Here is a 22,385-nt window from a genome sequence, read left to right as displayed (position 1 = left end):
CAAGTTGAGGTGGGGAGTGGGATAATACCCCCATTTTTTATAGTGAAGTTTTCACAACAATCTCCATTTGCTGTTTTCCTTTTCAGCTTAACCAATTTCTGCTGCAGAGTCAGATATCTTCACCATGGGCTCTGCCTTTAGCTGTGCAAATTCCATCTGTGCCCCCAGGCAGAGCTTGGGGTGAGGGGCAGAGGAATTCAGCCCAATTCCTCCCCCAGGCAGGAAGACCCTGGTACATTGTCCAGGCTTTGGCCCAGGGGTGTTAATTTGCATTTCTGAAGCTCCTCTGCTGGCTGCCTGGAATGAATCTTCTCTTCCTGGGCAGCCAGGGGATGGCTCACATGGAGCATCCCTCACCCCCCCATTTTGTTTTCAAAATGCAGCTTAAAGGTGAACATGGAAAAACCCATACCATAATTTTGCCATCGCTAAGAACCACGCACAAACATAAAAACGAAAATTAGAAAGCAATCAAGTATTTTCTTCTCTGACTAAAAACTGATTCTCACACCACTGGCCCAAAGAGAACTGACAATAGTAAAGTAGAATTATTACAAAAAATTCTTCTAATGGTGTAATCCTTTCACTGCAACTGTTAAAAGCAAAAACTCTCCAACAGTGTCTTTAGAGAAATAAAGCATTACTTGATTCTGAACAGAATCATTTCAGCCACACATAGTCTGCATGTGCAGAGAAAATCATTCCATGACATGTGAGTTTTACTAGATGTTTCCTAAACTTTATACAGTCTGAACCCATAGAAATCCATGGGTTTAGTGTTCATTGTTTCCATGTTGTGGAGTTCTTAGTGTTTGGTTTCCTGTTGCACCCGGATTTCTGTGTCTCTGATGTGAATTAGGTCTGCACTCCTGCATTTCCTGCTCAGCCTTTTCCAGACCAGGTGTCTCCAGCTGTGCCAGGGCAGTGTCTGGGGTAGGTGTTGGTTGATGTTTGCTGCTGGGCCTTGATGTTTTGTTGATGGTCGTTTTCTTTGTGGGAATCTTTTGGGCTACTCCCAGTCTATTGAGATGTTAAGCTCATCTCTGCTGAGTGGTGGAACATCCCTTAAAAGAAAAACCTTTTAAAATTCCTTTCCCCAAGGCAAATGCAAACCAAGCCTGACTGGAGAAATCAAATAAAAAATAATTTTACACTTGGTCTATTTTCTAATACTCTAATCCCAGCCAGCCCAGAGTGTAATTGAGAGCCAGAGTGGAATTCTCCCGGTGCCTTCCCCAGCAGCTGTGGCGAGGGCAGGCACAGAAAGCCCTGAAGCTCCAGCAGTGCCAGCCAGGATTGTCCCGCAGGGGCTGGAGATGCGAAAGGAGGGTGCCCAGGCCGAGGATTTCAGCAGAGGATCTGTGGGCAGGCCCAGGGGCTTCCCCCACTGGGGAGCCCTGGCTGCTGCTGCCTTGCCTTCAGTGCAGGCTCAGGGGCGGCCTCCCATCCTCCTGCTGCAGCCGGGAAATCCAAATCTCCGGGGCTTCAGAGCCCTTGAGCCGAGGCTGAGGGGTCCCCCCGTGTTCAGCTGTGCTGGGGCTGTTTCTGTGCTCAGGGACACTTGGAATGGGCCGTGCCACTTGGCCACCAGAGCTGCTTCTTTCCTCTGCTTCGGCAGGACCCGATGTCCTGGTTGGGTGTGTCGTAGTAGAGATGGACAATGACACCTGTTTCTTCTTCCATCACAGCCAAAGCTTTATTGCACACAGCTTATATTTACATGGTTATCAGAAGGCACCGTGCTTAATTCCAGTTGGTTGGGAACTCAGTTCACTGGTTGGTAATGGTGAGTGTTCACGTCAATTCAAACTTTTCTCTCTAACAATGTTTACATACTTTTTCTACTGATTCCCATGGGACAGATCCCTTGTTACTACAGGTGCACTTGTTTTTCTCCCAAAGATTAGTTTTTTATGCTAAAAAACTTTTCATTCTCAAGATGTTTTTGCATGGGAACTTATCAGGCCAGCTGCTAGCTACACTAAGCCCAAGTAACAAATCCTAAACCATGATTTTCCAAGTCCTTTCTTTTGTAAGGTTTTACCTTTATGTGACAGGGTGTTGTGAACAGCAAAGTCCAAAGGTGGGTGTGTCTCAAATCTCTCCCAGCCCGGGTCTGGATCTCTCTCAATTCAATGCAGGCATGGGTTTCTTCCCAGCCCCCTCTCCAGGCTGTTCAAACAGGAGGCTGGGTTAAACCCTTCCCCTGTCCTCAATTCTAAATCCTCCTGTGCTGGTGAACAAGTTTCATACTGCAGTCACCGAGCTCTGCTCATCCATTTAGAGGCTCTGTTGGGGTACGTGGGAGAAGGTGAGGAGGGGTCCCCGGGGGTCGTGTCTCCCCCTGGGAGCACCTGTGACTCCCCCATGTCCCCCCCATGCCGGGCTCACCCCCTTTTGTCTCTGCCAGAGCTCCTGACCCAGCTCCTGCTGTGCCCTAAGAGGGGCTTTGGGGAGCCCCCCTGGGACCCCCTTGGATCCCCATTCCTGGGCCCTGGGACCCCCCCGCATCTCCTTCCCCAGCTCCGGGACCCCCTGCACCCCCTTCTCCTGCACCAACAGCGCCCTGCACCCCCTTTCCCGGGGATCCTCCCCTGCCAGCCCCTGGATCCCCCGGTTCCGTCAGCCCGGGGACCCCCGGAGCCCCATTCCCGGCCATCCCGGGGCACCGCACCCCCAGGCCTCCCTTTCCAGGGAAAGCCGAGCTGGGCACGGGGCTCTCCAGCCGCTCTGGGATTTCTGATCACCCAAAGGAGAGGGAGAGAGCAGCAGAGAGAGCAAGAAGGAGATTGGGAATCGGGGCTCGGGCTCCCAGCGCCCGCTCCTGCTCCGCCGGGGCTGGGGAGCCGCAGCCGCAGGAAAAATGGGATCCGCGGATCCCGGGGCTTCCCCCGCTTTGGGCCGAAGCCGGCGGGTTCCAGGCAGAGTTTGAGCGCAGGGCCCGGGAGTTCAGCCCAGTTTGTCCCGGGGGTCCCGCAGTGCGCGGCCGAGGAGGGTCCCGGGGGATCCCGGGAGGGGATCCCGGGGAATTCCCTGGAATTGCCCCGTCCCCTCCCCCCGCGCTCCCTCGGGCACTTTCGCTTCCGCCTTGGCCGCCCTGCGCCGCCGGGATCTGCCCGGCGACCGGTGACGTCACTGCAGCCTCGGGCTGCCACTGGCGGGCAGCAAAGAGCGGCGCCAATGGCGGGGCCGGAGGCGGCTCTGGGGGCGGGGCCGGGGCTGTGGGCGGGGCCGCAGCGGAGCAGCGCGATGGCTCCAGCGCTGGGGCCGGGGGCGCTCCCGGGGGGCGGCGAGAGGTGAGGGGGACCCCCGGCACCGGGACTCTTTGATCGCCCATTCTGGAGCGCCGAGGGGCCCCTAAACCCCCATTCCTGGGCGCCGCCATCCCACCGAACCCCCATTCCCGGCCGTGGGTCCCACCCTGCACCCCCTTATCCGGCACCAGGAACGCCTGCACCCCTTTCCCGGCCATCCCGCCTCCCGCAGCCCCCAGAGCCCCCCAGAGCCCTCTTCTGCTTGACCCTTTTACCCCCTGGACCCCTATTCCTGCCTCTCCCAGCAGCCAGCCCCTCCTTTCCTCAGCACTGAGGACACCCGGGACCCCTATTCCCAGCCATCCCGGCTTTCCCTGCCCTCTCCTGGCAATGGGGACACCGGGGACCTTTGGAGCTCCCTTTCCTGGGTACAGGAACGCCCTGAACTCCAGCCATGCCACATCTAGCCAGCCCCAGCCTCCCCTCTTGTCAGTCCTGGCATCCCCAAATGCCCTTCCTGGCTCTTCCCGTTCCCCCTTTCCTTCAGCCGTGACCCCCCCGATCCCAAATCTCCAAATGTCCCCCCAGTTCTCCTCTCCCTGCGTTCCCTGCACGCGGCGCTGTCGGAGCCCGGCCCGGGCTTCCCGCAGTCCATGTCCATGGGGTCCCTGGCTGGGATCCCCTTCCAGCGCCGCCGCAGCGAGCGGGGCCGGGCGGAGCCGCAGCCGCCGGGGATGGCGGCCGGAGCTGAGCCGGGATCTTGGGATAGCCAGAGCTGGGATATTGGGATAGCCAGGGCTGGGATATTGGGATAGCCAGAGCTGGGATATTGGGATAACCAGAGCTGGGATATTGGGATAGCCAGGGCTGGGATATTGGGATAGCCAGGGCTGGGATATTGGGATAGCCAGGGCTGGGATATTGGGATAGCCAGGGCTGGCACAAGGAGCGGCACCGGCACGGGGCCAGCGGGGAGCTGCAGATGCTGCAGCAGCGGCACAGCCAGAGCGGGGCTGAGCGGGGGGAGCCGGGGCTGGGGGATCTGTGGGGCTGCGATGGCAACTGTGGCACCGCCACGGGGATCCCTGAGATCCAGGCTGAGGGATTAACAAATTCCCTGGCTCACAGCTGCAGGGAATGTCTCCAGAAATATGTCAGATATGGGCGGGAGGTGCTGGAGTGTAAAGGTGGGGAGGGCAGAATTCCCATGGGAATATGGGAATGGGAATGTGGGATTTGGGAGGGCAAATCCATGGGTGGGAAATCCATGGAAATTCCATGGATGGATCTCAGACATCCCATTCCCACGGGACGTCCAAGGATGGATCCCACTGCTGTCCCACTCCCATGGGAATTCTGTAGATGGATCTCACTGCCATGCCATTCCCATGGAATTCCATGGGCAGATCTCCCCATCCCGCAGGCATGGGAGCTCCAATCCGGTTCTCCCCCAAACCCATCCTGGGGGTCGTCCTGTTCTTTGCCCGCCCCACCCCCCACAAAACTCCTGGGGGTCCCCCCATGACACAACCAGCCCCCCCAAACTCTTCCTGGTTCCCTCTCATCCCCCACAACGGGAATTCTTGAAAGTCCTCCCGTGTCCCCGCACCCAGGACTTTGGGGGTCCCACCCGACCTGTCCAGGCACCCCCAGATTTCTTCCACAGCCTCCCTGTGATGGTGGAGGGTGGGGGCCGAGTGCTGGTGCCCCCCTGCCTGCAGCAGATCCAGCGGTGAGGGCAGTTCAGGGGGTCCCTCAGCATTTGGGGTCCCTGGGATTTGGGGTGACCCCCCTGGGCCCCCCAGGATCTCCCTGAACACGCTGACGCTGCCCGTGCACAGTGAGAAGGTTCAAACCCGGCACGGGGTCCCCAGCACTGCCACCCGCATTGCCCAGGTACCCCCAAACCTGCCGAGAACCCCCAAACCCCCCGGGACATCCCAGCCTCACCGGGATCCCAAACACATCCCTGGATGCTCCAAAAACTCCCCAAGACTGCAAAACCCCATACAGACATTGAGAAGGTTCATACCTGGCATGGGGTCCCCATCTCCATCACCAGCAGGTTCCCCAAAACCACCCACCCCTAAAAATGTCACTTAAAGCCGTCATGATCCCCCCTAAGAAGGGGTTTGTGGAGCTGTGGCCGCACAAACAGCCTAAAATGGGGAGGAAAAAACCCCTCTAGTGGTGGGATCCCCCCAAAAAACCTGAAAAAGAGAAAAACTCCTCTTGAGAGGGGCCTGAAGACCCTGAAAGGCCCTGGAAGAGGGACAAGATCCCCTCCTCTGCTGGGGCCTCCCCGAGCCGGGAACTCTCCCGTTCCTGCACTCGGGGGAGCCCCGAACGACGGCGGCTCCTGGGCTGAGCCCCCCTCAGCCGGGGCTGCGGGGGGAACTGGGGGGGCTGGGACGGGGCTTGGGGGTCCTGGGGTGAACTGGGGGACCCTCAGTGCTCCCACCTGCCCCTGTTCCCCTGTCCCGCCCCGTTCCCATTGTTCCCCCAAACCTCCGCTGCCCCCAGCTCGGTTTGGGGGGGACCCAGCCCTTTCCCATCGTGTCCCGGCCCGGCCCCGCTCACCCGAGGGCTCCGAACCACGCACAGGGACAGAGGAGGGACAGAGGAGGAGGAAGAGGAGGAGCAGGAGGAGGAAGAGCTGGAGCAGGCAGAGGAGGCTCCACGTGCGCTCCCCGCTCTCTGGATCTGCAGCTCCTTCGGGACCATCGCCCCCCATCCCGCAGGTGCCCGGGGAGGGGGAGCTCGCCCCAAATACCCCGGGGGTCCCTGGGTTTGGGGTTTTTGGGGGGGATGTTTGGGGATGGCAGGGCTCCAGAGCCGAGCCGCAGATGCTCCTCGGGGGGACCCCGGGGGTCCCCGGGAGGTGTTTTTGGGGGGGTCCCGGTGGCGGCAGAGCCCCGGTAAAGGGGCCGGGGGGATGCGGGTCCCCCCGCGGTGGGGTTTGGGCTTCCCGGGCCGGGCCCCCCGAGCTCTGCCGGGGCCGCGGGGGCGGGGGGACCCCGGTTTTGGGGAGCCCCGGGAGAGCCGCGGCTTCCCTGAGCGGGGACCCCGAGAGGGGGGGACCCCTGGGATTGCCGGGACCCCGGCGGGGGGTGCTGAGGCTGGAGGGGCGGCACGGCCGGGAAAGGGGTTCGGGGCTCCCGGTGCCGGCGGTGGGAGCCCAGTTGCTCCCCCCGTGTGGTTCCAGTGTCCTCGGCACCGCAGGACGAGCCAAATCACTCCCAGTCATTCACTATTAGGGTACAATTTGTCTCCATTTTCCCCAAATGTTGTCTCAATTATTTCCCCCACTTTTGTTTAATTTTCCCCCAATGTATTCCCATTTTTGCACAGTTTTATTTAATTTTTCCCCAATTTCCCCCCATTTTTATTTCATTTTTTCCTTATTTTTTCTCTATTTTTCCTCATTTTTATCCCATTCTCATATAATTTTTCCCCATTTTTATCCTATTTTTTTTTATTTTTCCCTGTTTTTCCCCATTTTTCTCCTTTTTTCCTCCATTTCCCCCTTTTTTAATCTCATTTTTTCCTCTATTTTTCCCTATTTTTTTCCCCATTTTTCCTCCACTTTCCCTTAACTTTTTCCTCATGTTTTCTCATTTTTTCACAGTTTTTTTCCCCATATTTAATCTACTTTTTCTCAATTTCCCCATTTTACACCACTTTTGCTCCGTTTTCCCCCAATTTTTTCCTTATGTTCTCTCCTATTTTCTCCATTTTCTGCCACTTTTCTCCCATTTTTCCTTCACTTTTACCATTTTTATTCCCATTTTCCTCCATTTCTCTCCCAGTTTCCCCCTTTTTTTTCCCATTTTTATCCCAGTTTATTCTCATTTTTCCCCATTTTTCCCAATTTTTTTCCATTGTTTTCTCCATTATTTTCCCAATTTTTCCTCCATTTCTCTCCCATTTCCAGCATTTTTTTCCTATTTTTATAGCATTTTCCCCATTTTTCTCTCATTTTTGCTCCATTTTTCCTCCATTTTTCTCTCTTTTTTCCCATTTTTTCCAGCTTTTTCAAGATTATATTTTCCTTTCTTTTCCTCACTTAATCCCTGATTTTTTTCCATTTTTTCCAATATTTTCCCCATTTTTTTTCCTCCCTTTTTTCCCATTTTTCCTGATTTTTCCCTATTTTTTTCCCAAATTTTTCCTGGTTTTTTCCATTTTTTTTTTCCTGTTCCTTTTCCTGATTTTTCCCTCATTTTTCTCAATTTTTTTCAAATTTTTTCCCATTTTTTTCCTGATTTTTGCCTCTGATTTGTCCCAAATTTTCCCCATTTTTTCCTGATTTTTGCCTGTTCTTTACCTAAATATTTCCTGGCTTTTTCCCATTTCTTTTCCACTTTCCCAGGGTTTTTTTCCCCGCCATCTTTTCCTCATTTTTTCCCTGATTTCTTCCTGGATTTTTTCCCAAATTTTTCCTGGTCTTCTTCCTCTTTCATTTCCTGATTTTCCCCTCTTTTTTCCCAATTTTTTCCCCCATTTTTTTCCAGATTTTCCCCCATGTTTTTCTGATTTTTCCCTGTTCTTTTCCCAGTTTTTTCCAGGTTATTCCCTAATTTTTTTCTAAATTTTCCCCTGATTTTTCCCTGTATTTCCTAATTTTTTTTCCTGATTTTTCCTGATTTTTTTCCAAGTCTCTTTCCTCTCTATTTTCTTGATTTTTCCCATTTTTTCCCAATTTTTTTCCTGATTTTCCCCATTTTTTCCTGATTTTTCTTGATTTCTTTTCCTGATTTTTCCTCTTTCTTTTTCTGATTTTTTTCCCAATTTTTTCTTAAATTTTCCTTGATTTTTTGCGGTTTTGTTCCCATTTTTTTGCCTAGATTTTTCCATTTTCCTTTCCCAAATTTTTCTGGTTTTCCCCAATTTTTTCCTGATTTTTCTTCATTATTTTTTTCTGATTTTTCCAGGTTTTTTATCCTTTTCCTGATTTTTTTCCCTGATTTTCCTTTTTCTTTACAATTTTTTTCTGATTTTTTTCCCAATTCTTTTTCTGATTTTTATGCAGTTTTTCCCCAAATATTTCTGGCTTTCCCTTGATTTTTTCAATTTTTTTCCAAATTTTTCCCTGATTTTTTTCCCAGGGTCTTTTTGTCTTTCTTTTCCTGATATTGTCCCTGATTTTTCCCAAATTTTTTCATGCTTTTCCCATTTTTTCTCTTCTTCTCCCAAATTTTTCTAGTTTTTTTTCAGTTTCTTCTCAAATTTTCCTGGTTTTTCTCATTTTTTTTCCCATTTTACCAGATTTTATTCCTCTTTCTTTTCCTGATTTTCCTCGATTTTTCCCAGTTCTTTCCCATTTTTTTTCCTGATTTTCCCATTTTCCCCAAATTTTTCCTGTTTTTTCTTGATTTTTTCCTTCTTTTCTTTTTCTTTCCTGATTTTTCCTCATGTTTTCTGATTTTTCCTGATTTTCCCATTTTTTTTCTGCTTTCTTTCCTGATTTTTTTCCCTGAGTTTTCCTTGAGATTTCTCCTTTTTTTTTTTTTCCCCAAATTTTTCCTGGTTTTGCCAATTTTTTGTCAAATTTTTCCCTGTTTTTCCTAAATTTTTCCCATTTTTTCCCTGCTTTTTCCCCGATTTTTTTTTCATTTCTCCCTGAGGTTTTTTTTCTGTTTTTGCCCTGATATTTCCTCTTTATTTTCCTTGAATTTACCCTGGTTTTTTTCCCATTATTTCCCCATTTTTCTAGTTTCCTTTGCACTCCCAGTCTAATCCCAGTCACTCCCAGTATGAGGCCAGTGGCCCCCAGTTGCTACCTGTCAGTTCCAGTATGACCCCAGTAGCCTCCAGTGTGATCCCTGGGACTCCCTGTCTCTCCCAGTATATCCCAGTCAGCTCCAGCACGCTCCCAGTCATTCCCAGCTCCTCCCAGTTCCTCTCAGCATGATTCCAGTTGCTCCCAGCCACTCCCAGTCAATCCCAGTATGATTCCACTCACCCTCAGTGGGATCCCAGTCTCAGCCAGCATGGACCCAGCTGCTCCCACTGTGATCCCAGTATGATCCCAGTTGAGTATGATCCCAGAATAGTTGCAATTCTTCCCAGTTCCTACCAGTATGATCCCAGTTGTCCCTGGAATAGTCCCAGTCCATCTCAGCATGGTCCCACTCACTCCCAGTTTCTCCCACTGTGGTTCCAACTGTTCCCAGTATGGTCACTGTCACTCCCAGTATATCCCAGCTGCCCTCAGCATGCTTGTCCTCATTCCCAGTCATTCCCAGTTACCCCAGTAAGGTTCCAGTTACCCCAGTACAAACCAGTCCCTGCCAGTGCTGCCACTCCTGGGATCCCCCAGCTCTCTCTGTGTTCCCCCCTCCCGCATCTCCCCAGAGCAGCCCCAGGGGCTGGCAGTCCCCAGCCAGGGTCCCCAGCCAGCCCCAGGTTGGATCTGCAGCCCCCAGTTTTCCCAGTTTCCCTCTCCTTTTCCCCGGGCCGGGTTCCCCCCGTCCCCAGCGGGTGGGAGCAGCGGAGAGCCCCGCGCTGCCCATCCCGACCTGTCCCGGCTCCATCCCCGCTCCTGCCGTGGGCTGTGAGGGGTTTGGGAACGGGGCACCGAGGGTGTCACTGCTCCTGGGGGAGGAGGAGGAGGGATGGAAGAGGAGGGATGAAGAAGGAGAGAGAGAAGGGATGGAAGTAGGAGAAGGAGGTGGGGTTAGGGAGGAAGAGGAGGAGGAAGGATGGAAGGGTGGGAGGAGAGGGAGGAAGAGGAGGGACAAATGAGGATCAGGGAAAGGAGAAGGAACCACGAGGTCAAGCACTCCCCGAATTCATAGCCCCTCACCCCCCCATCCCACAGGTGACCGAGGAGGGGTATCCTGGGTGGTCCCTGGGTTGGATTTTTTCAGGGGGGATATTTAAGAATTAAGGACTCCAAGGCTGAGCGGAAAATCCTACTTGGGGGGACATTGGGGGGTCCCAGCATCCCTAAGTGGGGAGATGGAAACAGGGGGAACTTTTCAGATTCCTGGCACTCCCAGCAGCCTGGGGAGGGCAGGGACTGGGTAGGTGGGGAACCCTCAGTACAAGCAGGACCCTCAGCAGCTGGGACAGGGGGGAAGCCCAGAACACCAAAGGGGAGACACCAAAGATGGGGAACTCCTGGGAGGCATTTTCAGGGCTGAATCTTGGTGTTTGGGAGGTTTTTATGGGCCAGTTCTCCGGGTGAAGCTGGTGACTTCTAGAGATGGACTTGGGTTGAGGAACCTTCAAACTGAAGATACTCTTCCCCTGTTTTACCCAAACCAGGATTTTGCATTCCCAAATCTTGGCCCGATGGAAAAAGAGGCTGCGAGGAAGAGGAAGATGCCCCAGGAAACCCAGGCAGGTGAGGAGGAAGTCAGTGCCCCTTTCCCCCTCTCTCCTGCTCCATCTCCCAGCCCAGCATGGCCCCCGGCTGCAGGACAACCCCGCTGCCGACGCCGTCCTGCCGGGGACGCACTGGGGGGATCTCCTTCCCCTTCCCTCTGGCACGGAGGCAAATCCCATCCTCTCCTTGTCCTTCCTCCCCCAGACAAGGAGCTGAGGATGGAGACCAGGGAGGACAAATCCCCACAGCAGAACCTCATGGAAGAGGCCGTTTTGAGCAGCTCCACAGTGCAGGAAACCAATGGGGAGGAAAAGCCCCAGAGATCCCGCAGGAGGAGGGGCTTCAAACCCATTCTGGGGTGCTCTGAGGAGGAAAGACCCACCCTGTGCCGGGAAGGCGGCCGGAGATCCAGCCAGGGCTCTGAGCTGGTGGTCCATGAGCAGCTTCAGGATGGGGAGAAGCCCTACAAGTGCTTGGAGTGTGGGAAGAGCTTCAGCCAGAGCACCAAACTGATCTGCCACCAGATGATCCACACTGGGGAATGGGCCTACGAGTGTGGGGAATGTGGGAAGGGCTTCAGCTTCAGCTCCCAGCTCATCATCCACCAGCGCATCCACACTGGGGAGAGGCCCTACGAGTGTCCTGAGTGTGGGAAGAGGTTTCAGAGGAGCTCCCATCTGCTCGTGCACCAGCGGATTCACACGGATGAGAGGCCCTTCCGCTGCCCTGACTGTGGGGAGGGCTTCAAGCAAAACTCTCACCTCATCACCCACCGGCGCATCCACACTGGGGCGAGGCCCTACGAGTGTCCCCAGTGTGGGAAGAGCTTCAGAAACAGCTCTAATTTGACCATTCACCAGAGGACCCACACTGGGGAACATCCCTATGAGTGTGGGGAATGTGGGATGACCTTCAGATGGAGGTCCCTGCTGACCATCCACCACATGATCCACACTGGGGAGAGGCCCTACGAGTGTCCTGAGTGTGGGAAGAGGTTTCAGAGCAGCTCCACTCTCCTCAGGCACCAGCGGATTCACACGGATGAGAGGCCCTTCCGCTGCCCTGAGTGCAGGAAGGGCTTCAAGCGAAACTCCCACCTCATCACCCACCAGCACATCCACACTGGGGAGAGGCCCTACAAGTGTGGGAAATGTGGGAAGAGGTTTCAGACCAGGTCCAGTCTCCTCCAGCACCAGCGGATTCACACGGATGAGAGGCCCTTCCACTGCCCTGAGTGCAGGAAGGGCTTCAAGGACAACTCCACCCTCATCAGGCACCGGCGCATCCACACTGGGGAGAGGCCCTACGAGTGTCCCCAGTGTGGGAAGAGCTTCATCCAGAAATCTCACTTGACCCAACACCAACAGAGGCACCAGTAAGGGAAGCCCTGTGAATGCCCAAAGTGCAGGAAGAGTTTCGTGCGCTGCCCCAGCTCCATCCCCCATCAGAGGACCTTTGTTGGGCAGGACCTGATGACCCACGTTCCCAGTGATCTGTGGTGGGCAGACACTGAGCTGGTGGTCTTTATATTTTGGTTTCAATTATCTTTTGATTAATCTTCATCCCTTTAAAACCAACAAATAGTGGTAAAAATCAAGAAATTCATCAAAGGCATCTAAAACCTCACATGTTACTAGTGCTACAATGGAATCTGGGAGATACATGGGAGTATTTGGGGGTATTTGGTGTAGTTGTTTCCATTTCTGGGCACTCAAAGAGACGAGAGGGTTTGATCTGTCACCTCAAAACCACTCAATGCCACTGAATCCTACTCAGTCCCTCTCCAAAATTATTCAACTCAACAGCCCCTCTGGGTGTGATGCCTTAAGTTTTATATTTTTCGTATTCTGCGCTGCCTAGGTTTGTAGCTTTGAACTTCATATTAATTGTTAGTGAGCTCTCTTCAGAGAGTAGGTAGACAAAACAATTCCTTTTCTAGCTTGATAGCAAGGACAATTGTTAGAAGTTTCAGGTCCAAAAGTATAAACAAGGGTGGACTGAAGAGAGAAAACAAGAAGTACAGGACTTCATCATCTGAAGCTGTAATTGGACAGTGAACAGATTGCAATATCCAGATGGACCTAAACTTCTAAAAATGTGAGACCTTGTGATCAGTTGTCCATTTTTGTGACCATTTCTTGTTCATCCTGGGTGTAGCCCTGGCCAGGTTCTTGTACTGCCCAAGGTCTGTCCTTTAAGGCCTTTTAATAAACTTTATTCTTAACTCTGTCCAGCCTCTGTTCTAGGTCAGCCTTCTGAAGGCATCAGGTGGAATGGGGTTGGAAGGGGACTGGGTGAAGTGGGATGCAAATCAGGGGAGGGGTGAAATGAGAATTGGGTGGGGCAGGATGGGTGTGATAGAGTTTGGGAGGTGTGAAATGGGGGAAATAGGGCTTGGGAAGGGGGTCTTGATGTCCAGCAGGGATGGGATGGGTTGAGGTTGGGACTGGGGAGGTGGGGTGGGGTCTGCAATGAGACAGCCAAAGTTTGGGGATGATGAAGGGAGGGGGAGCCCATTACCGAGTGAGTTTTTGTGTGAGGTGCCCCTGCCCAGGGAGGCAAAGATTTAGTTTCAAATGAACATTGTTAAAGTGAGAGGTGTGGGCAAGAGGGAATTCCATCCCTCTGCCTCGGAGGATGGGCCCTGAGAGCCCAGGAAGGAACTCCACCCTGGACCCCTCGTGGGGAGGCAGCCCAGGGATTTCTGATTGGGTTTGGGCCCCTGGGGTTTCTCCCTTGCTGTGTTCCCAGTGGTCCCTGACCTTGAACTCCACCCTGGTTCTCAAACCCCATCTCCCTGCCTCTGTTTGGGGCTGTCTCTGGATCTGAGTTTGTTCCTGAGCTGAATAAATGGGTTCCTGAGCAGAATCCCATCTTGTTGGTGTCCCATGCCTGTTCCTGGTAACTGTGGCCTCCCTGGACATGATCCTGTGGCCCCGGAATGCAAGACCCCACAAAATTGAGACCTGCCCCCAGACCCGCCCAAAAATCCCAGAATTCCCTAAAATTCACCCAAATCCCTCAAAATTCCCTTAATTTCCCTAAAATGCCCTTTTTGTCTCCCTCTAGGACCAGGTGCCTCCACTGGATCTCAGGGACACCCCCCAGGAATTTGGAGGGGATATTTCCTCCCCTGCCGCCCACAAATACCCATTACTTTTGGGAAAAAAATTTTCCCAAAAATTCCTTGGATTCAAGGGGGAGGTCCCCCATTTTTGACACATTTTTGGGGGATTCTCCCCCAAATCTTTCATGGTTTTTTTGCCTTTTTTTGCTATTTTTGATGGTTTTGGCATGTGAGGTTTTTTTGGAGGGGGTTCCCCCAATTTTTTGAAGGGTCCCTCATTTTTTTTGGGGGGGGCGGGATCACCCTCTCCCTCAATTTTTCCTCCATCCCCCTTCCCCAAAATTTGGTTGGGGGGGGGTGGTTCTTTTTTTTTATTTTTACCTTTTTTCCTCCCTATTTTTTTTCCCTCTTTTTATTTATGTGCACTTAATTTGGGGGGCTGAGGCACAGGAATTTTGGGGAGGGGTCGCGTGGGGAGTGTTGGAAAAGTTGGGGACAACCCCCTCCCCAAAAAATGGGAAAAATCCCCGGAATTCTGGGGTTCCCCCCCCCCCAAAGTGTGAATAATGTGAAATAAAAAATTCACGTTCTCAGCTTTTTTGGTGATTTTTGGGGAGGGAGTTGCAATCTTGGGGGGCTTCTTGGGAGGGGTCACTGGTTTTTTGGGTGGGATCTCCTGAGTTTTGGGGTGGAATTTGGGAATTTGTGGGAAATTTGGGGGTTTGGGGGAAATTTGGGGTTTTGGGGAGAACTCCGGGGTTTTAAGGGGGAGGATTCAGGGTTTTGGGGAAAAAAAACTGGGTTTGGGGGGGAAAATTTGGGGGTTTTGGGGGGGAATTTGGAGTCCAGAGGGGAATTTTGGCGAGAGGGGATTTGGTTGTTTAGAAGCACCCCTTGTATTTTTGGGGAGAAATTTGGTAGTCTTGGGGGGGAGAATTTTGGCAATTTGGGGTGTAATTTGAGGGTCTTGAGGGGGATTTGGGATTTTGAGAGGATTTGGTGGTTTTGGGGGGAAATTTGTGGAGTGGGGAGAATTTTGGGGGTTTTGGGGAAAAATTTGGGATTTTTGGGGGGAAATTTGGAGTTTTGTGGGGGGATTTTGAGTCTTGGGAGGATTTGGGACTTTTCGGGGGTATGGAGGTTTTGGGGTTTTTAGGGGGATTAGGGAGAAATTTTGGGATTTTGAGAAAGAAATTTGGTGGTTTTGGGGGGAAATTCTGGGGTCTCAGGGGTGTTCTGATTGTAAGAAGGGGATTTGGGGAGGATTTTTTGGGTTTTGGGGGAATTTCCATTGATGGGGAGGGGCATTTTGGGGAGGCATCCTGAATTTGGGGAGGGGTCTCAGGGGGGATTCCCGATTTTAGGGCGGGGTTTGGGGTGGATTTGGGGGGATTTTCCAGCGATGGGGAGACATCTCAGGGGTGGGATTTGAGGAGAGGTCTCATCAGAGCCCCATCCTGAGGTGGAAGTGGGGGGGATGTTGGGAGTGGAATCTGGGGAGGATCTGGGGGGAGATTTTCCAGCCATGGGGAAGGGTCCCGATCCTGGGGCAGTTCCTGAATTTTGGGAGCAGTCTGGAATTTGGGGGGTCTCATTGGGGCAGCAGGAGGGGCTGGAAGCGGGGCACGATGTTGGCGAAGCCGCTCTCCAGGGGGGCCGTGGGCAGCTCCTCGGGGGGTGCCGGGGGTCGCGGCCGCAGGCGCTGCAGCAGCGAGGTCAGGAACAGGAACAGCTCTGCCCGCGCCAGCGCCTCCCCCAGGCACAGCCACTGCCCTGTGGGGAGGGGGCGTCAGCACCGCCCCACCCCAAAGGGTCGGGGGTCCCAAAGGGGCTGGGGGTCTCTAAACGGTCAGGGGTCCCAAAAGAGATGGGAGTCTCTAGAGGGGGTGGGGTCCCAAAAGGGGCTGGGGGTTTCAGGGGTCGGGGATTCCAAAAGGGCCGAGGGGATTCCAAAGGGTCTGGGGACTTTGGGGGCTACCAAAAGGGTCTGGGGTCCCAAAAGGGTCTGGGGTGTCCCTAAAGGGTTTGGGGGGTCCCTAAAGGGTCTGGGAGCTTTGGGATTGGGGTCTAAAAATGGTCTGGGGGTTTCAGGGGTGGGGGTCCCAAATGGGTCTGGGGTCCCCACCCCGAGGAATTTTGGGATTCCAAAAAAATGTAGGGCCCCACCGAAAAGGAATTTGGGGATTTTGGGGATTCCAGAAGGATTTAGGACCCCACCACAAGGATTTATGGGATTTTTGGGGTGCCCACTGGCCGAGAAGGGCACAAAGGCCTCGTTGCACTGGAACTGACCCTGCTCGTCCATGAAGTTCCCAGGGTCAAATTTTGGGGGTTTTTGAAGGATTTGGGGTTGTTTAGGACGAGCTCAACAGGGGGTAAATGTCTGTGCCCTGTCGGGTCAGGTGTGGGGTCATTGGGGTCATTTGGGGTCAGGTGAGGGGTCAGAGGGGTCCTTTAGAGTAATTTGGGGTTATTTGTCGTAATTTGGGGTCATTGGTGTCATTTGGGGTTACTAGGGTGTAAGAGACAGTCCAAAGTTTCCCTCATCTGCCTCACAATCATTGCAAGAACAGAGACCGAGACCCTGAAGACTCCAAGGGACTTTGTGCAGGGGTTCTGGCCTGGTTGAGGTGGAAGCTTGCCAGGTGATGGTTTGCAGGTGTGCTTGTTGTGCTCTCAAGGTACACTGCCTTCATTCCTGCTGCTGAGCAGGGACTTGTAAGGAGCGGCCTGTTCTGTACCTTACACCTGCTTCCCAGAGCAAGGGGGCTCATCACAACAGCCGAGGAATTTCCCCATCTCTTGGCCAGCTGCCCCTTGCTTTGAAACAGACTGTAAAAATGACTTTTCCAAGTTACTTTCTTCAAGAGAGATCTCCCCATGGAAGAACACACTGGCGACCCTGTCTCATCCGTTGGTAGCTATAACCCCCCTTATTTTCTTTTTGCATTTTGCCTCTTTATCCCTCTCTCCCTCTCTCTCTCCCTCTCCTCTATCACATAACCCTTGTTGCTGGCAATAAAATAAAGATGCATTAGTGCTGTTGTGATTTAAACTGAAATCCCCTGGTGTCCTTTTTGCATTCTGAGATCAAACGAACCTCTCACAACTCCCACTTGTGTTAGGGGATTGTGACACTCGGGAGCGGGGTGACCCAAGGTGTGGCTTAGAGCAAATGCTCCACGGCACAAGGATATTGGTAGGCGCACGGTGGAGACAAGGATGAGGAGGAGATCTCCAGTATGGGTTCCAAAGGCTTTTACTCGGCAAAAATATATACTCTGCTCAGTTTTGGGTGCTTGTCTTACAGCAGCTAGAGAAACTTGCTTTAAGCAAAAAGGTGAGGAAAGAACTAGAATGGACTCCTTTCAAAACCCAGTTGAAATTTTGCAAAAACAATTAGATGAAGAAAGGAATGAGATCCATCTGTAGCCAGTGGCCTGAAGAGAGGAATGGGTTAAAAATTCAAAGAATGCTTATTCACCAAAGAAACAGTGGAGAGAGAAACCCTTCTCATTAATCAAATTTACCCTCAAAAAGAACTAACTGATGAAAAATTGTGGGGAGCACTGCTGTTCTAGCTTGAAACCTTTAATTAAGACAGACTATAATCATATCAATGATGAAGATCTTGATTTGCATACAACCACTAAAGAAATCCCGTACACTTCTGCTGAATTGGCTGAGCTGAAAAAGGAGTACGGGTGTCTCCCTCACGAGTCAGAGACAGAACACATACTGCATCTCTCACCGGAGGAGATCAGATTTGACTGACAGAACAAGAAGCCAGTGGGTACTGGGGACATGGGGTCTTCTCAACAGCAGGAGACAGATGTAACCCGTGGTCCCTAACTCAGCACGCAGCTCATTGGGCAGCAGGGCTTAATCCATTGGAAAGGGGAGACCCTGTAGCTATAGTTGGTACTCCTGACCAACTACTGCAAGACATGCACAAAGCTGCCTGCTTGCAAATGATACATGACAGAAAATTAACTACTGGCTATGAATCACCAATGCAATTACCTGTGAAATGATGATCCCTTTAATTCGAGCCCTTCCAGAATCACATAAACCTACAGCAATTTTCCTTCAAAAAACCATAGCAGCTAGAACTCCTGTTGTTGGCACTAAAATAAAAGTGCACTATTGCTGTGATTTAAGCTGAAATCCCTTTGTGTCCTTTTGCACTGGGAGATCAAACGAATATCTCATGATTTCCGCCGGTGTTAGCGGATCATGACAGAGCCCTCAGCAATCCAGGCAGCAACACAGGCAGCAGGACACAGAGGGCACTTCCTGGCTGGGACAGGGCTTGTGGCTTCAGCAGAACCACCAAAGGCCAAGGGGCTTCTGGCCATTTTCCCTGCACCACTGCATGCCTGGGCAGCTTGCAGAGCACAAGCCCCCTTTTCCCACTCTTCCCCTATGCCCCACACACCCTGGGCAGCAAAAGAAAGCTCCTGGGAGTCTGTCTATTATAACATATCCTATATTATTTACATACTAAAGCAAAACAAAAAAGAAAAGAACAATCTTTGAAGGAAACAAAGTCCCTGCTGGCTGCTCAGGTGGCCCCAGCAGACACAGCCTTCCAGATCAGCTCTCTGCAGAGCTCCAGCAGCGCAGCCAGCTGGGGCCCGACAGACGAGGCCGTGACCTCCATGCCCTGCGGAGCTGATCTCGCAGCCTCTGGAAGGTGGAGATAGGAGCGTGGTCTCCTGCCCTGAGAAGGCACAATGTCTGAAGTGCCAGGCTTCCAACCTCCAGGCTGCTGTCACATGCTGTGTCTTCAAGGGCTGGAAGAGAGACGAACAGAGCCACGGTCAGATCCCAGACCTGCGGGGGCCCACGGAGAGCCCCCTGCCAGGGCCATCCCAGCCGGCTCTTGCCATGGCCAGCAGGGAGCAGGGACCGAGGGGATCAGCCCGAAGCTGCGGCCACGAATGCCCCACGTGCCCCTGAAATCTCGGTGTGCTCTGCCCACACTGCCCCTCATGCACACAGGGAGCAGAGCCCTCCACAGCCAGGCCAGGGCTTGCAGCTCCCCCCGACAGCCCCGCTGACAGCCCGCTGCCCTCACTCACCCTCACAAATGAGCAGCATCTCTTTCTTCTTCTCCCTCAGGTGCTGCCCGGCCATCCCTGGGAACACAGAGCCTGTCAGGGCCCCGGCGGCACAGCTCCTTGCCAGCGGCGCTGCCAGCCCTGTGGCCACACGCCCTCCCGCCCCGGCAGGGCTCAGCCCGGGCCCTTGCCGCATCCTGACTCAGCCCAAGGGCACGGCTGCCAGAGGCCGGCAGCAGCCCCGAGGGCAGCCGGGGCTCCAGGGCGCCGGGCCCGGGTGCCGCTGCCGGGGCAGCAGCCGGGGCCGGGGCCGAGCTGCGGCGGGGCGGGGAGGGAGCCCGGGTTCGTGGCTCACCGATGAACCTGATGGCCGCCTCTCGCAGGGGCTCCTGTGGGCTCTGCAGGTACGGCAGGGCCCGGCGCAGCTGCTCGGCCGCTCGGTTCCTGTCCTGTGCCAGCTGGAGAGAGCGGCAGGAGGGAAGGGTTGGTGCGGGCTCTGCCCCTCGGCCGGGCACTGCCTGCGGCCAGCCCCGGCCTCCCGTGCCCGCTCAGCCCTGAGGCCCGGCCAGCAGCCGCTGGCGCCGGGCTCTGGAGGGGGCAGAGGGCCGGCTGCTGCCCGGGGAGCCGCGGTGCCGCCCTGCCCGACAGGCCAGCTGGGCCGGGGCTCCATGGGCACACGGCTCGGGGCCACAGGGGGCTGGAGTAGAGCCCGCGGGGCCCAGGGAAGGGAGCAGCGTGTGGGGCACAGGCTGGCGCCTCTGGGTGCGGCACTGGGCAGGGCACAGCTGCCAGCCACACACACTGAGCTTCTCCAGCCTGGGGCTGGGGCTTCCAGCCCGCCCTTACCAGGCCCTCGCTGAACCTCCAGCTCTGATCCACCCGCAGCATCTGCTGGAGATCCTTCCTCTTCAGGAATCGGGCGGAACAGAGCAGCGTTTCCCGGGAGGCCTGGAGAGCAGCAGAGACCCAGAGATGGCACCACAGCCCAGGGCGCAGGACCCACGTCCCTGGACCAAGACCAGGAGGGAGCTGCAGCCTGCGAGGCAGCAGAGCAGGAGGCACTGAGCACCCTGCCAGGGAGCCACAGCAGCTGCCGAGTCCTCACATCAACCACGTGCTGGTTCTCGTCATGGCAGTGCAAGGAGAGTGGGAGCAGACTCTGCTGCACGTGGGACTTCAGGGCCTTTTTTCCCTCCTTTGGCAATAAATCCATCATCTCTCGGAAGATGAACATGGAGCACAGCTGCACCTGGCTATCATCCTGTAGGAAAGGAAGAAATAAAGACCTCAGCATCAGCTGCTTCAGGCCCACCTGGGCACAGCCTGAAAATGCACAGGGCACAGTGCCTAGGCAGCAGCCAGCGGCCATGGCTGGAGACACAGAGCCTTACATTGTCGAAGAGCGGCAGGAGCGCCTCAGCCAGCTGCAGGCCGAGGGGGATGGTTATCGGGCCAGCGTTGTACAGGAACAAACGGCTGAGGAGAGCGATGCTCATCCCAAGCACATCGCTGTCATTTTCCCACAGGAGCTCCACGAGCCTTTCATGCAGGCTCCACATTCTTTTAGCCTGTGTGGAACACAAGTGTGTGAAATGCCACCCTGCTGCCACAGGGCCCAGAGGCCAAAGGCCTGTGCCAAAGCCCTGGGGCAGGAGGCAAGAGGCAGGAGGCAGGAGAGCTGGCAGCAGCTGCCTCAGTGCCCAAAGGCCAGCCAAGCGCAAGCCACTGCCTTCCCCAGCCCCACGCCGGCAGCCGCTGCCCCCTTCTCACCATGGAGGAATTCTTGCCGAGCACCACAAGGCCTCTGAGTGCCAAGCGACGCCTCTCCCTGCACTCGCTCTGCAGTTTGTTTGATGTGATCTCCAGGACGCTGTCACGGTATTCACTCGAGTCCAGGCACTCCAACATCTGAAGAGCACAGGCCGGTGATGGGGCAGCACCGCACAGGGCTGGGCCCAGGCAGCAGCACAGGGCGTGGGCACCGTCCCGGGCGGCTGCGGCACCGAGAGGGCAGAGAGCTGGGAGACAGCTCAGCGAGGCAGCGCTGGCCTTCAGGCTCACCTCCACAAGGAATGCCATGGCGGCCAAATCCCCGTGTGCCATGTCTTTGCTGAGCAGCCCGAGCAGGTAGAATGCAATCGCAGAACACAAGGGTAGGGACACGTGACGCATTCCTCTGACGGGAGGAAAAAGGAACCAAGACCCTGAGCCAGCGGGACAAACCTCTCCATGGACTGACTCACAGGAGGAGCTTGGCCCTTCTCCACCACCCTGCAAGGGGACCCAGGCCCTTTGGGAGGCAGCTGCTCTTGGGCACCCTCCTCTCCCAGGCTTTTGCAGAGTCCTTGGCCATCCCTTGGTGACAAGGCCCTCTGGCCCATGACCACGGGGACTGTGTGGGGCACCCCAGGCACAGGGCACAAACGCTGTTTGGGGGCAGCTCACCTGGCCAGCACACCCACGGCACAGTGGTGTGTGCCAGCACAGAGCAGCGTGTCCCAGCCACACTCGTCTTCCACTGCCGCCACCACATCCTCATAGTGCAGTCGGCAGAGCAGGGCCTTCAGGGTCTGCACTGCAAACCTGTGTGCACAGCAAAGCCCAGGTGATGCTGGGAGCACGGGCTCCTGCCCTGGGGACATGGCAGGGACAGGAGGACTGGCATGGAGCACCTGTTGGGGCTGATGGCAAGGCCGTGTTGCTCCTGGCATCTCTTCCAGAAGGTATCGACCTCCTCTGGCATATCCAGTGTGCTGAAGAGCACTTGCAAGAGCAGATGCACCAAGAGGCGGGGGAAATACACTGCCACTGCATGTGGGACACAGGGCAGCTGCAGCATCTTCCACATCACCACAGTTGCCTGCGAAGGACAGAGCAGCCCGAGTCAGCGCTCAGTGCCCAGGTGTCCATGTGGCAGGGCCTGAGCGTGGGAGGGAGAGGCCAGTGGAGATGTAGGGACAGCAGCCAGCCTGGTGGCCCTGGAGCTGCTCCTAGGCCAGGTTTGAGCCCAGTGCCTGATGCAGGGAGATGCCATGGGAGGAGGGAGGATGGAGACCTGAGGGAGAGGTGACCTTGGGGTGAGCAAAGGTCAGTTGCAGAAACTCACAGCCAGGGCAGGGACAGCCGTGTGGTCCCCATCGGAGGTGCACATGCTGTGCTCTGGCCAGTTGCCCAGCACATCCAGGAGTATCAGCATGGCCGGCTCTGCAGCCCTGCACGAGCACATGATGCTCTTCCACATGGTGGTAGCAGCTCTGTGGGGTCAGAGTTCTGTGTCAGGGGGGTCTGGGACACATCACCGTGGCGTGGGCAGCAGCAGGGAGCTGAACTGGCTGCCAGCCCTGCCTCTGCCCCCTGCCCCTCAGTGGCAGCCCAGCCCTGTAGGGACTGGCCCCTGAGGGCAGCAGGCTCGGGGGCTGCTGTGCCAGGGCTGACAAAGGGAGGAGCCACAGGGCCCTGGAATCCTCTGTTTGTCAGACACCTGGGCCAGGCTGTGCAGGGTGATGCCCTGAGCCCTCTGGGCACGTGGGCCCTGTACCTGTCACACGATGGGGCCACACACAGGAGAGCCATCACCACGTCAGCAGGCTGTGCCTCTGTCAGATCCAGAAGGGGCCTGCACAGATTGTACTCAGGAAACTCATTAGCCTCGAGCCACTGGTGGATGT

The 22,385-nt window shown here is 54.7% G+C and overlaps 1 pseudogene; it reads left to right on the top strand.

The window, feature by feature from the left end:
* Positions 1-22,385, top strand: part of LOC131586337 (zinc finger protein 271-like) — an 80,335-nt pseudogene that overhangs the window by 26,406 nt on the left and 31,544 nt on the right.

This window comes from Poecile atricapillus, chromosome 19, assembly GCF_030490865.1.
Source record: "Poecile atricapillus isolate bPoeAtr1 chromosome 19, bPoeAtr1.hap1, whole genome shotgun sequence".
Classification (NCBI taxonomy): domain Eukaryota; kingdom Metazoa; phylum Chordata; class Aves; order Passeriformes; family Paridae; genus Poecile; species Poecile atricapillus.
Note: the sequence above shows the minus strand (reverse complement) of the source record. Positions and strands in the feature narration are given on the sequence as shown.